The sequence below is a fragment of the Musa acuminata genome, chromosome BXJ1-9, assembly GCF_036884655.1.
Source record: "Musa acuminata AAA Group cultivar baxijiao chromosome BXJ1-9, Cavendish_Baxijiao_AAA, whole genome shotgun sequence".
Classification (NCBI taxonomy): Eukaryota; Viridiplantae; Streptophyta; class Magnoliopsida; order Zingiberales; family Musaceae; genus Musa; species Musa acuminata.
The window spans coordinates 33365091-33378143 of NC_088335.1; positions in this window are offsets into that span (position 1 = coordinate 33365091).

Consider the following 13053-nt stretch of genomic DNA (forward strand, 5'->3'; position numbering starts at 1 on the left):
CACGACACATAATATCTAAAGGAAGAGCCACGATTGTTTGTCAGTAGTATGTGCAAAGCTTCTGTTTGTTGTTAGAATGTCGTTGTCATCATCTTCCTCGTCACTTTCATTTGCGGCAAAGAAAGCAATGAATCTCGACATTTAACCAAAGAAGTCAGAGATAGTTAACAAAGCACTTCCTCTTTTTCTTGGTGGATGTTAAATTCTATCACCTCTGTGGAACTTTCGAAAGGATGGAAAACAACAACGAGGCAACAACAAAAGAAAATTCTACTTAAAAGAATGAAACAGAGTTCGTTGTTCCCCATTCACGACATATGATGATTTATATCAGTGGTTTAAGGTATCCAATCTTCTAATTACCAAGAATTGATAGGTAAACCTGTGTCAGGGTCAAAGTAATGAGCAGCTAAGAATATTATTTATTCGAATAGCAAGAGGAAGTGAGTGAAGGTTTAATCGAGGAAGGATATTATTGGATAATATAAAATCAAGGGATAATATAGTGCACAAGATTGCCGTTTATATAAGAACAAGAACTGAGATGGATGAATGTATATAATCTTATCTTTGTAAATAAAATAATTATTTTATTTACTCAAACCACGCTGATCTGATTAGGTGGCAAAGCAGAAATCTTTGGTTGCTGCTAAAGCTCATCCTCATATTATAGGATGGTGTAGCTTAAAATAGCAATACTATTGAGAATAACAATCCTATTTAAATCGAAGTCTACTATGTTGGAGAAAATTCAATCTGCATTTCCTTATTTTTGAAATCCATTAGCTATTCATGATTAAACTAAATTAGAATTGAATAAGTGTAATTCATGGTGGGCCTAGTGATATCACTTAAAAGATTAAACAAATTTAGCAATTAGATACTTTACAAAATAGAACTTGAATATGTTAAGATTTTAATGGTACTAAGGGAGCGAGCGGGTGAATTAGTATAATAGTATTTTTAATCTATTTTAAAAATCGATAGATAAATTTGTTGAATCTCAAATTTTGATGATGAAATCAATTATAAATTATTTGATCTAATCTATATGTTAAGAACATTGTACATGATTAACTACAATAGCGATAAGATATAAAGTAAATATTGTGCCGGAGTCAAGATCGAGACTTCGTTGCGAGTTCGAGAGTTCGTCGAAAGTTCGGACGTTCGTCGAAAGTTCTATCGGAACTAACCGAGAAGTCCAGGAGCTTGCCAAGGAAGCTCGCCATAACTCGCCAAGAAGATCATCATAAAGTCCATGAGCTTGACGAGAGTCCGCCGAAACATTGCCGAGAAATAGTCGGAAGTTCGTTGGAAGACTGTCGGAAGCTCGTCGAAAGAACAATTGACATACCGGAACAAAAATACTTTGTTAGATATCTTAATTATTATAGTTAGAACTTAAGTTGAATTAGGATTGGAAAGTAATCCCACTAACTCAATTAGGGGTCAATTGGGCTCTTAACAAGGCTGAATTGGACCGGTTGCAACAGCCCATTCAGCACTTGAAGTCACAGCCAACAGTGGCACCACCAGGGTTGGCGGTGGCACCGCATGGTGACCTAGTCTCCCAAGTGGTTTGGGCGATGATACCGTCGACAGTAAATGTTGCTAGTGGTGGTACCGCCCCTTTCAAGCGGTGGTACCACTAGAGCTTGGTCTTCAAGCTCTGTCAAGCGATGGTACCGCCCAGATTGGGTGGTGGTACCACCCAAACTGAGTAGTGGTACCGCTCAGACTGAGTAGTGGTACCGCTTAGTGTTAGAGTGTCAGGCGGTGGTACCACCTAATACTAATGGTGGTACTGCCAATACCCTAAAAATCCGGGATGAGATACTTTTTGGCTCCAATTTTGAAGCCATTAGGGCCTATAAATACCCCACCATTTTCTGCATGAAAGGGTAACAAGTGCAATCAAAAGTGTAAAAAATCTTAAGTGTTGGGGTGTTAAAAGTATTGTAAAAGTGAGAAGAGTCCTCCTCCTCCTTCTCTTAGCTTTATAATCATCCAAGAAAGAGGAGTGAGGCTTGTAAGAGATATCTCCTAAACTTATGAAAAGGAGAAAGTGTTGAAAAGAGGTGGTTGGTCTTCGCCTATTGAAGGAGGACCATTAGTAGATGCCGGTGACCTCGACAGAGGAGGAATCAAAAGTGGATATAGGTCACAATGACCGAACTACTATAAATTCTGGTGTGTTCTTTCCTTACTACAAATTCTCTTTACTGCATTCAACTTTACTACATTGCAAACTGCCCAACCTTTTATTCTCTACTTATTCAAAGTGAAACAGATGATTTGAGTCGAAACCGATTTTTATCTACGAAGGCTTTCGAATCGACGTAATTTTTTCGCTGCACTAATTCACCCCCCTCCTTTTAGTGCCGCTCTAGATCTTAACAATTGGTATCAGAGCGAGGTCACTCTCGTTTGGTTTAAAACCCAAGAAAGATAACATTTATCGGTAACCAAGAGGGTTATTCAATTATACGTCCATCCATGTTCAATGGGACAGATTGTACATATTGGAAGACTAGAATGAGGATCTTTCTAATTTTAATAGATTTTGAGTTATGGAACATTGTAGAAAATGGCTTTCAAAAGTCTTCTCTTCCAATGTACGATTGTAATGAGTTGGAGAAGAAGACTTTCACTTTAATTACCAAGGCTATGAATGCCTTATTTTGTGCTTTAGATAAAAACGAGTTAAATCGAGTGTCTATTTGTAAAACGACTTTTGACATTTGGCACACACTCGAAATCACTCATGAAGGTACTAGTAGAGTAAAGGAGTCGAAGATAAATCTTTTAGTTCATACTTATGAATTGTTTTAGATGAAGCCAAGCGAGACTATTGTCGATATGTATACCCGTTTTACGAATGTCGTCAATAGTTTAAAAGCTCTTGGCAAATATTTTTCGAACTTTGAGCTTGTTAATAAAATATTGAGATCTTTTCCAAAGAATTAGGACCCTAAAATAACGACCATTCAAGAGGCCAAAGATTTAAATAACTTTTCTCTTGACGAACTTATTGGGTTACTAATGACCTATGAGATGACTTGCAACGCTCATGAAGAGCTTGAGAACAACCTTCCAAAGAACAGGAAGGATATGACACTAAGAACTCAAGAAGATCATTTGAAAGAAAATTCAAGTGATGAGGACTATGATGATGACTTTGCACTCTTGACAAGAAAGTTTAAAAAATTCATAAAAAAGAATAAATTTAAAAATAACACTAAAAATAAATTTAAACCCAAGAAAGAATAAGTTATATGCTACGAATACAAGAAGCCGGGACATTTCAAATGCGAATGTCCCAAGCAAAAAAGAAGCAACCAAAGAAGAAGAAGACTCTTAAAGTAACATGAGACGACTCAAGTGCATCCGAAGAAGAGGAGCCAACTAACACAGAGCAAGTTGCTCACTATGCACTAATGGCTATCATGTTGAATCTCAAATTTTGATGATGAAATTAATTAGTAAATTGTTTGATCAAATCTATATGTTGATAAGAGTATATAGGATTAACTACGATAGTGGTAAGACATAAAGCAAATATTGTGTTAGAGTCAAGATCGAGACTTCGTTTGGAGATCGAGAGTTCGTCAGAAGTCTAGATGTTCTGTCACGAACGGTCATCGCGCATTCACAACAACTGTTGAATCTTGGATTTTGATGATGTAATCAATTGGTGGGTTAATTAATCTAATCCATATTATTGAGTTAAGTGTGCAGGATTAACTACGATAACCAGAAAACATAAAGCAAGGATACCGGAGTCGAGCTCGATGGACGTTTAAGAGACCGAAGAATCATCGGAGATGCTACCGGAACCATCCGAGAAGAAATCGGGAACGTGTCGGAAGTTCGCCGAAGAAATCGTCGGAGGCTCGCGGAGATCACCAAGAAGGCTCGGCTACTCGTTAAAGTCATCACAAAGATTGGGAGCTTGCAGGGAGTCCGTCGGAAGAAGTTCGTCGGAAAGCTCGCCGGAACAAGACTCGACATTCGCGGTTAAAAAAAACTTGCTTAGGATGTTTTTTTTGTGTTATGTAGTTTACCTATAATTAGGATTAGGATTAAGAAATAATCCTATATCCTGGTTAGGGGCCAACTGGGCCCAAAGTCAGATTTGGTTTGGGCTAAAATTAAGCCAAACAAATGAATTGGAGAGCCAGGCGGTGGCACAGCCTGGCTGGGCGGTGGAACCGCCAGCACCGGGAACCCTAAGAGAATTCAAATTTTGGAGCCCAAAATTTGAATCCTCTTGAGGCCTATAAATACCCCTCAAATCTCATCTGAGGTTACAACTTTTGAGAAGCATTTTGATTGAGAGAAAAGTCTTAGAAAGTCTTAGCAAGTCTTGTTTTCAATTTGCTAGAGAGTTCTCCTCCTTCTTTCTTATTGAAAATTTGTAAGAGGTTGAGCTGCTTGTAAAAGGTTGTAAGAGGGGTGTTTACCCTTCCATTTCAAGAGACTTGCTAGTGGAAGGTGGGAGCCTCATCGAAGAGGGGCCTCGCAAGTGGAGTAGGTCATTTGACCGAACCACTCTAAAAATCGGCGTAATCTCTGGTTTGCTTTTTATTATTGTCATTTACATTACTGCAAATCTTCTTACTGCTTTAGTTCCTTATTACTTTTGCTGCGCAACTTTAAGAATACGCCTTCAAGTTAAATTTCTTAAGTTTCGTTCTTAACGTACGAAAGATTTTGTTAAAATCGAAGTTTTAATCCGCTGCACTAATTCACCCCCCCCTCTTAGTGCCGCTCCGATCCTAACAAGTGGTATCAGAGCCAGGTTATCTCTCATATTTGGTTTAATACCCAAGAGAGATGGCTTACTCCGGCATGCAAGAGGGCCATTCTATTGCACGACCACCTTTGTTTAATGGGTCGGATTACACATATTGGAAGACTCGCATGAGAATCTTCCTCATTTCTATGGACTTTGAGCTTTGGTCTATTGTCGAGAATGGATTTCAAAAATCTTCTCTTCCGATGAGCGAATGGAATGAATCGGAGAAGAAGGTTTTTGCTTTAAATGCAAAGGCTATGAATGCCTTGTTTTGTGCATTAGACAAAAACGAATTTAATCGTGTTTCAATGTGTGATTCGGCTTTTGATATTTGGAGAACTCTTGAGGTCACTCATGAAGGCACTAACTGAGTGAAAGAGTCCAAAATCAACATCCTTGTGCACTCTTATGAACTTTTCCGAATGAAACCAAGTGAGTCCATCGGAGACATGTACACCCGGTTTACGGATGTCATCAATGGACTCAAAGCTCTTGGTAAAGATTTTACTAACTTTGAACTAGTAACTAAAATCTTAAGATCCCTCCCTAAAAGTTGGGATCCAAAAGTTACGGCCATTCAAGAGGCCAAAGACCTTAAAGCATTCCCTCTTGAAGAACTCATTGGGTCTCTAATGACCTACGAAATGACATGTCAAGCTCATGACGAGCTCGAGAACCCCCTTCCAAAGAATAGGAAGGATATTGCACTCAAATCACAAGAAGACCACTTGAAAGGAACATCAAGTGATGAGGACAGTGACAATGACATTGCACTTTTGACTCAAAAATTTAAAAAATATTTAAGAAAGAACAAACTTAAAAATAATGTAAAAAATAAATCTGAACAAAAGAAGGACCAAGTGATTTGCTATGAATGCAAAAAACCGGGACACTACAAGAACGATTGTCCTCAAGCCAAAAAGAGGACATCAAAGAAGAAGGCGTTCAAGGCAACGTGGGATGATTCAAGCGCATCTGAAGAAGAGGAGTCCAACACCGAGCAAGTTGCTCATTACGCGCTAATGGCGTTAGGAGAAAAGGTATGTGATTTATTTAATGAAGATTTATCTTTTGAAGAACTATCTATCGCTTTTCATGAATTATTTGATAAATGTAGAACTGTTAGCAAGAAGTTAAGTATCTTAAAGAAAGAGCATGCTTTGCTACAAGATAAGTTTGATAGTCTTCAAACTCCTCCATGCTCTAAGTGTGAGCACTTAGAAGTAATAAAAAATGAAAATTTGCTTCTTAAGGAAACCTTAAACAAGTTTAAGGTTGGTAGCAAAGGATTAGATATGATCCTTGCACACAAAGGTCACATCGCAAATAGAAATGGAATTGGATTTGTAAAAGGATTACATCAAAATCCTACCACTTTCATAAAAGGACCTACATTACATGTTTCCTCTTATATGAAATGCAACTTTTGTTGCAAATCCGGACATATTGCCTACAAATGCCCATTTAGGAAAATTAGTTCACAAAAATTAATATGGGTTCCTAAAGGAACTATAAAGAATTCAATCATAAATAACAAAGTTAGTGGGTCAATTTTTGAGGCACCCAAAATCAAATGGGTACCTAAAAATCATCCTCTTTTGTAGACAAACCCACAAGCTAGGAGCAAGAGATGGTATCTCGATAGTGGATGCTCAAGACATATGACTGGAGATCCATCTCATTTCTCTATGCTCACTAGCAAAGAAGAAGGGTACGTTACCTTCGGAGACAACAACAAGGGCAAAATCATTGGCAAGGGAACTATTGGTAACAAATTTAATTTTTCCATTGATGATGTCTTACTAGTTGATGGATTGAAACATAATCTCTTGAGTATTAGTCAACTATGCGATAAAGGTTACATCGTTAGATTTGAATCAAATATGTGCATTATTGAAAAACCAAATCATAACATGACTATGATTGCTTTAAAACAAAATAATGTCTATACCATCAATCTTGATGAACTAAGTAATGAAATGTGCTTCTCCGTCGTAAATGATGATGCTTGGCTTCGGCATAGGAGATTAGGCCATGCAAGCATGAAAACAATATCTAAGATCTCATCTCAAGAATTAGTACGAGGAATTCCAAATATAAAGTTTATTAAGGACAAAGTATGCGATGCATGTCAACTAGGCAAACAAATAAAAACAAGCTTCAAACCAAAAAATCAAATTAGCACTACTAGACCATTATAATTGATCCATTTGGACTTATTTGGACCAATTGATACAACAAGTCTAGGTGGAAGCAAATATGCTTTTGTGATTGTGGATGACTACTCTAGATACACTTGGACCTATTTCTTAGCTCACAAAAGTGATTGCTTCAAGTGTTTCTCTAAATTTTGTAAACTCACTCAAAACGAAAAAGGCTTCATGATTTCATCAATTCGGAGTGATCACGGTGGTGAATTCCAAAACCGTGACTTTCAAAATTTTTGCGAAAGTAATGGGTACAATCACAACTTCTCAACTCCAAGAAATCCTCAACAAAATGGAGTAGTTGAAAGGAAAAATAGAAACCTACAAGAAATGACAAGAACTATGTTGAATGAACATAGTTTACCTAAGTACTTTTGGGCCGAAGCCGTAAATACGGCTTGCTACATCATGAATAGAGTCCTAATAAGACCATCCTTATCCAAAACTCCCTATGAATTATGGAATAACAAAAAACCAAACATCTCCTATTTTAAAGTTTTTGGTTGTAAATGCTTTATTTTAAATGAAAGGGATGCTTTAGGAAAATTTGATGCTAAATCCGATGAAGGCATCTTTCTTGGTTACTCTTCCGTTTCTAAAGCTTTTCGGGTTTTTAATAAAAGAACTTTAGTAATTGAAGAGTCTATTCATGTAGTTTTTAATGAAATTTTCGATTTAAAAAAAAATGATTTTGATGAAGATCTTGGTTTTGATAATTTGAATTTAAATGAACCCTCTCCTCAAAATAGCCATTTGAATGCATCTTCTTCCGAAATTTCTTTACCAAAAGAATGGAAGTATGTAGATGCTCATCCAAAAGAGCAAATTAGAGGAGATACATCAAAAGGGGTTCAAACTCGTTCTTCTTTCAAAAATTTCTGTGCTAACGCCGCTTTCCTTTCTCAAATTGAACCTAAATGCATTGACGAAGCCTTAAAAGATGATTTTTGGATCATTGCAATGCAAGAAGTGTTGAATCTCGTATTTTGATGATGAAACTACTTGATATATGTTTATGATTTAATCTGCGTTTTGAGTGACGCAGGATGCTTTGATCAGGATGAGACAATTAAAGTAGGAAAATCATGTTGTGCCGGAGGAACATGTCAGAAGATTGGACGTCGGGCCGGTGGATCGGTCGACGTATCGACAGAAGGCTTCGGGCCGTGGACTCGGGCATCGGGCCAAGTAGAGCGGGTATTGTGCCAAGGATATCGGAGTTGCGGAGTCAACTGGCCGATTGGGCAATAGGCCGCAGGAGAGGACGATGCGCCGAAGAATCAGACGAAGAGTCGAGGGACCAATGACATGCCGGACAACTTGGTTAATTGCTTAGGATTAATTGTCTCGATTGAAGTTTTGTTTTAAGTGTGCAGGATTAACTACGATGAAAGATAGACAAGCAGCAGGAGTTGCGCCGGAGTCAAGTTCATGATCACGTTGGGAGTTCGAGAGTTCGACGGAAGTACGGACGGTCGTCGGAGGTTCTGCGAGAACAGATCCGAGAAGTCCAGAAGCTTGCCAAGCGAAGCTCGTCGGAACTCGCCAAGTGGATCGTCGCAAAGTCTAGGAGTTCGCCGGAAGTCCGCAGAAGCATCACCGAGGGTTCATCGGATGATCGACGGAAGTTCGCCGGAAACTCGCCGGAAGAAGCGATTGACGTACCGAAGCAAAGTTGCAGAAATTGTCTTAGATTTAATCGTAGTTAGCACGGTGATTAAGTTAGAAATGGGAGGTGATCCCATTAGCTTAATCCTGGGGCAATTGGGCCCCTGAAGAACTCAAGTTGGGTCGAATGGTTCAACCCATTCGAACCTAAGTAGCTGTGGGAGGTGCAACCGCCCAGGCAGGGAGGTGCCACCGCCCAGGCTAAGTCTCCCAGCGAGACTGGGCGGTGCAACCGCCCCAGCCAAGAGGTGCAACCGCCCAGGGCTCAGTCTCCAAGCGAGACTGGGCGGTGCAACCTCCTCTGTCGAGAGGTAGCACTGCCAGAGCTCAAGTTCCGAGCTCTGGCAGGCGATGCAACCACCGAGCTCGGTCTTCGAGCTCTAGCAGAGAGCTGCAACCTCTCTGGACAGGAGATGCACCGCCTGAGCTCGGTCTTCGAGCTCTGGCAGAGTGGTGCAACCACCTCTGGCAGAGAGGTGCAACCACCTCTGGCAGAGAAGAGAAACTTCTCTGGTCAGGAGATGCACCGCCTGAGCTCGGTCTTCGAGCTCTGGCAGGAAGGTGCAACCACCCCTGATAGAGAAGGTGGAACCGTCCAAGCTCAGTCTTCGAGCTCTGCCAGGCGGTGCCACCTCTCCAGTCGAGAGGTGCAACCACCTGAGCTCAGACTTCGAGCTCTGCCAGGCGGTGCCACCTCTCCAGTCAAGAGGTGCAACCGCCTGATCCCGGAATTCCGGGATTTGATCGTTTTGAGCTCGAAATTTGAATTGGGTTGGGGCCTATAAATACCCCACCCATTCAGCACTGAAAAGATACAGACCTACACTGAAATCTTGATCTTTTCTGTGATTCTAAGAGCTCAAAAGTGTTGTAAAGCCTTTAAGTCTCCTCCTTCTGTTCTTCAAGTTTTCAGTTGTAAAGTGAGGAGAGAAAGGTCTGTAAAGGTTGTCTCCTGAGCCTGTCAAAAGGAGAGAAACTGTAAAAGGGAAGTTTGGCCTTCGCTTATTGAAGGAAGGCCCCTAGTTGACGTCGGCAACCTCGTCGGTGGAGGAAGCCAAAAGTGGAGTAGGTCAAGGCTGACCGAACCACTCTAAATCTCTGGTTTGCGTTTATTTTTGAGCACTTTATCATTACTGCAAACCTCCTCCATTACTACTGCTCTCTGCGCTTTCACGAACAAGTTCTAAGTGCTATTCTTCCGAATCTGCATTCAGACGTAAATTCGTATTTTCGTACATTACAGTTTACGTTTACGTTTGATTCTGCAGAACTGTCTTCGGTGCTTTTACGAAAGAGTTTCTTTGCAGTTTACACTTACATTTTGATCCTATTGATAACTGCAAACTGTCCTCTACAATTTTACGAACGAGTTTCAACATTTAGACGTAAAACTGCATTTAGACGTAAATCGGCTTTCCTCTCACAATCATCAGTTCTCAGTTCACGTTTACATCTTGATTTCAACTGCATACTGCTTTCTGCGAGTATACAAACGAGTTTCAAAGTTTAGACGTAAATCTGCGTCTAGACGTAAAACAGCGTTTAGACGTAAATCTGAGTTTAGACGTAAAACTGCGTTTAGACGTAAATCTGAGTTTAGACGTAAACTGCGCTTAGACGTAAAACTGCGCTTAGACGCAAACTGTGTTTAGACGCAAACTGCGCTTAGACGCAAACTGTGTTTAGACGCAAACTGCGCTTAGACGCAATCTGCGCTTAGACGCAAACTGCACTTAGATACAAACTGAGAATTAGCTTTTGCATCATAATAGTTTTTTTTTTATTATTGAACGAACGCAGCTTTTGGTTTTTAATCGCTGTAAAATTTCCGCTGCACTAATTCACCCCCCCCTCTTAGTGCTCTCGATCCTAACAATTGGTATCAGAGCGGGGTATTTCTCATTTCGGATTTACACCCGAGAGAAATGGCTCTTCAAGAGGGCTTATCGGTTGTTCGTCTACCGTTCTTTAACGGATTGGACTACACTTATTGGAAAACTCGAATGAGAGTTTTCTTGATTTCTCTGAATTTGTATTTATGGAATATTGTTGAAAACGGTTTTCAACTTCCCTCCAAACCGATGAACGAATGGTCGGATTTGGAGAAGAAGTATTTTTCTTTAAACGCAAAGGCTATGAATGCCTTATTTTGCGCTTTGGACAAAAATGAGTTCAATCGGGTTTCTTTGTGCGAAACGGCTTTCGATATTTGGCGCACTCTTGAAATCACGCACGAGGGAACTAGTAGAGTCAAAGACTCGAAAGTTAATATTTTACTGCATGATTTCGAGCTTTTTCATATGAAACCAAGCGAAACCGTTGTTGACATGTACACCCGTTTTACGGATGTCGTCAATGGTTTAAAATCACTTGGTAAAAGCTTTTCGGATTTTGAACTCGTTAACAAAGTTTTGCGCTCACTTTCTAAAACTTGGGATTCAAAAGTAACTGCTATTCAAGAAGCTAAAAACCTAAACAACTTACCACTTGAAGAACTAATTGGTTCATTGATGACATATGAAATGGTGCACAATGCACATGATGAACATGTTGAACACAATCACCTTCCAAAGAACAGGAAGGATTTGGAACTCTGGACAAATGAATGCCACTTGAGCGATGACTCAAGTGATGAGGACAATGATGAACAAAACAACCTTCCAAAGAACAGGAAGGATTTGGGACATAGAACATTTGAAGACCACTCGAGCATAAGCTCAAGTGATGGTGAACTTAAACTACAAATGAAACAAAAATTAAAAAGCAAAAAGAATCAAACTACTTGCTTTAAACGCAAGAAGAAGAACAAAAATTGGGATGAATCGAGCTCCTCCGAAGAAGAGAAAGTCAACAAAAGCAAGGCGGCAAACTACGCCTTAACAGCCTACAATGATGAGGTAATCGAAATCCCCCTAATTTATTTTGAAATTACTTGATGCTTTCATGATGTATTTTTCTCTTTTAGTTTAGAATTAATTTTCTTAAAAATTACATGTTTAAAAAAAGGGGAAAAATTATTATGATCATACTAAGTAATTTCGAAAATGATAATATTGCATATTTTATGATAAACAAATAAAATGATCGTGATTGAAAATATGAAATCATGGTTAAGAAGTAATAATGTGTATTACGTTGATTTCCATTGTTATTTCTCGATTTTGATTAAAGATCATGTTTGATTTGAAGAAATGCATAATGATGAAATTAAATATTTTGATTAACAATTTTATGCATGAGATTTTAAGCCGATGATAAGCATGTGTTATTCTCATGAGTATATTTGAAAAACTATGGCAAAAATGTGTCCGAATACTTAAACTAGTTAAAATTATTTTTCGGACTATATTGAATGATCAAATCACTTGATTGCCATGTTTCTATGATTATATGTGAAAATCTATAGCAAAATCTTATCCGAATGCATGAAAGTACTAATTTCATTTTCGGATTCACTTAACAATTGGTATCCTAACAATCGGATTTTCTCATACACTTATGAAAAATATTTTTCTAAAATGGATTTGATGAAATGATTCCTGCTTATAAATTCCATCTTGAAATATGAATGATAGTGTCTTTGCTTGCAAAGATTTGTTTCACATACATATCTCCTATGATTCATGTGCAGAAAAAGAATTTATAAATCATCATACAATGAGATTTCTTATGCAAAAATAAAGTGCTTTTGTGATTCTTTGCTAAATAGAATAATTATTAAAATCATGATCTTGATAATTATAACATGAAGCTCTTTATAAATCAAGATCGTTCATTATGCTCCCTACATTTATCAAAAAGAAGTTCTTCAAATGAAATGCAACTTGTCTTTTGATTTCATGATATTTTGTGAATTTCGAAATTAATTTTAATGACTTCGATTATGAGTTTCAAGTTGACGATTTGATTTGAATAAGTTATGTCTAAATCATAATCATGATCTTGCAAAATTGAAATCACAAATAATATCTTTTGGTATTCATGAATTGATACTCACAATATGAAAGTATTGGTATTCATGACTTGATTGAAACATTACATGCTTAAATTAATCATTCTCCTATGTTTTAAAAATTCCTTAAATGCCTTATGTGATGATTGAAAACTAACTTGCTTTATGATGAATCACGAATCATAACTTGATCTATGATGCCTTGAAATGATTAAAATATTTAATACTTTTATGCTCTACCCCCTACTTTCTTCTTGTTTTCAATGATAAAATGGGGAGAAGTTTTGATCATGCATGGTAGGATATAATTTGACAAAATTGATACCATCATGATATGAAACATTTATGATGTGCAATTATGCATGCAATACTTGCTTTCTAATTATGATGTGATGTATTGCATATGATATAAATCATGATCTAAA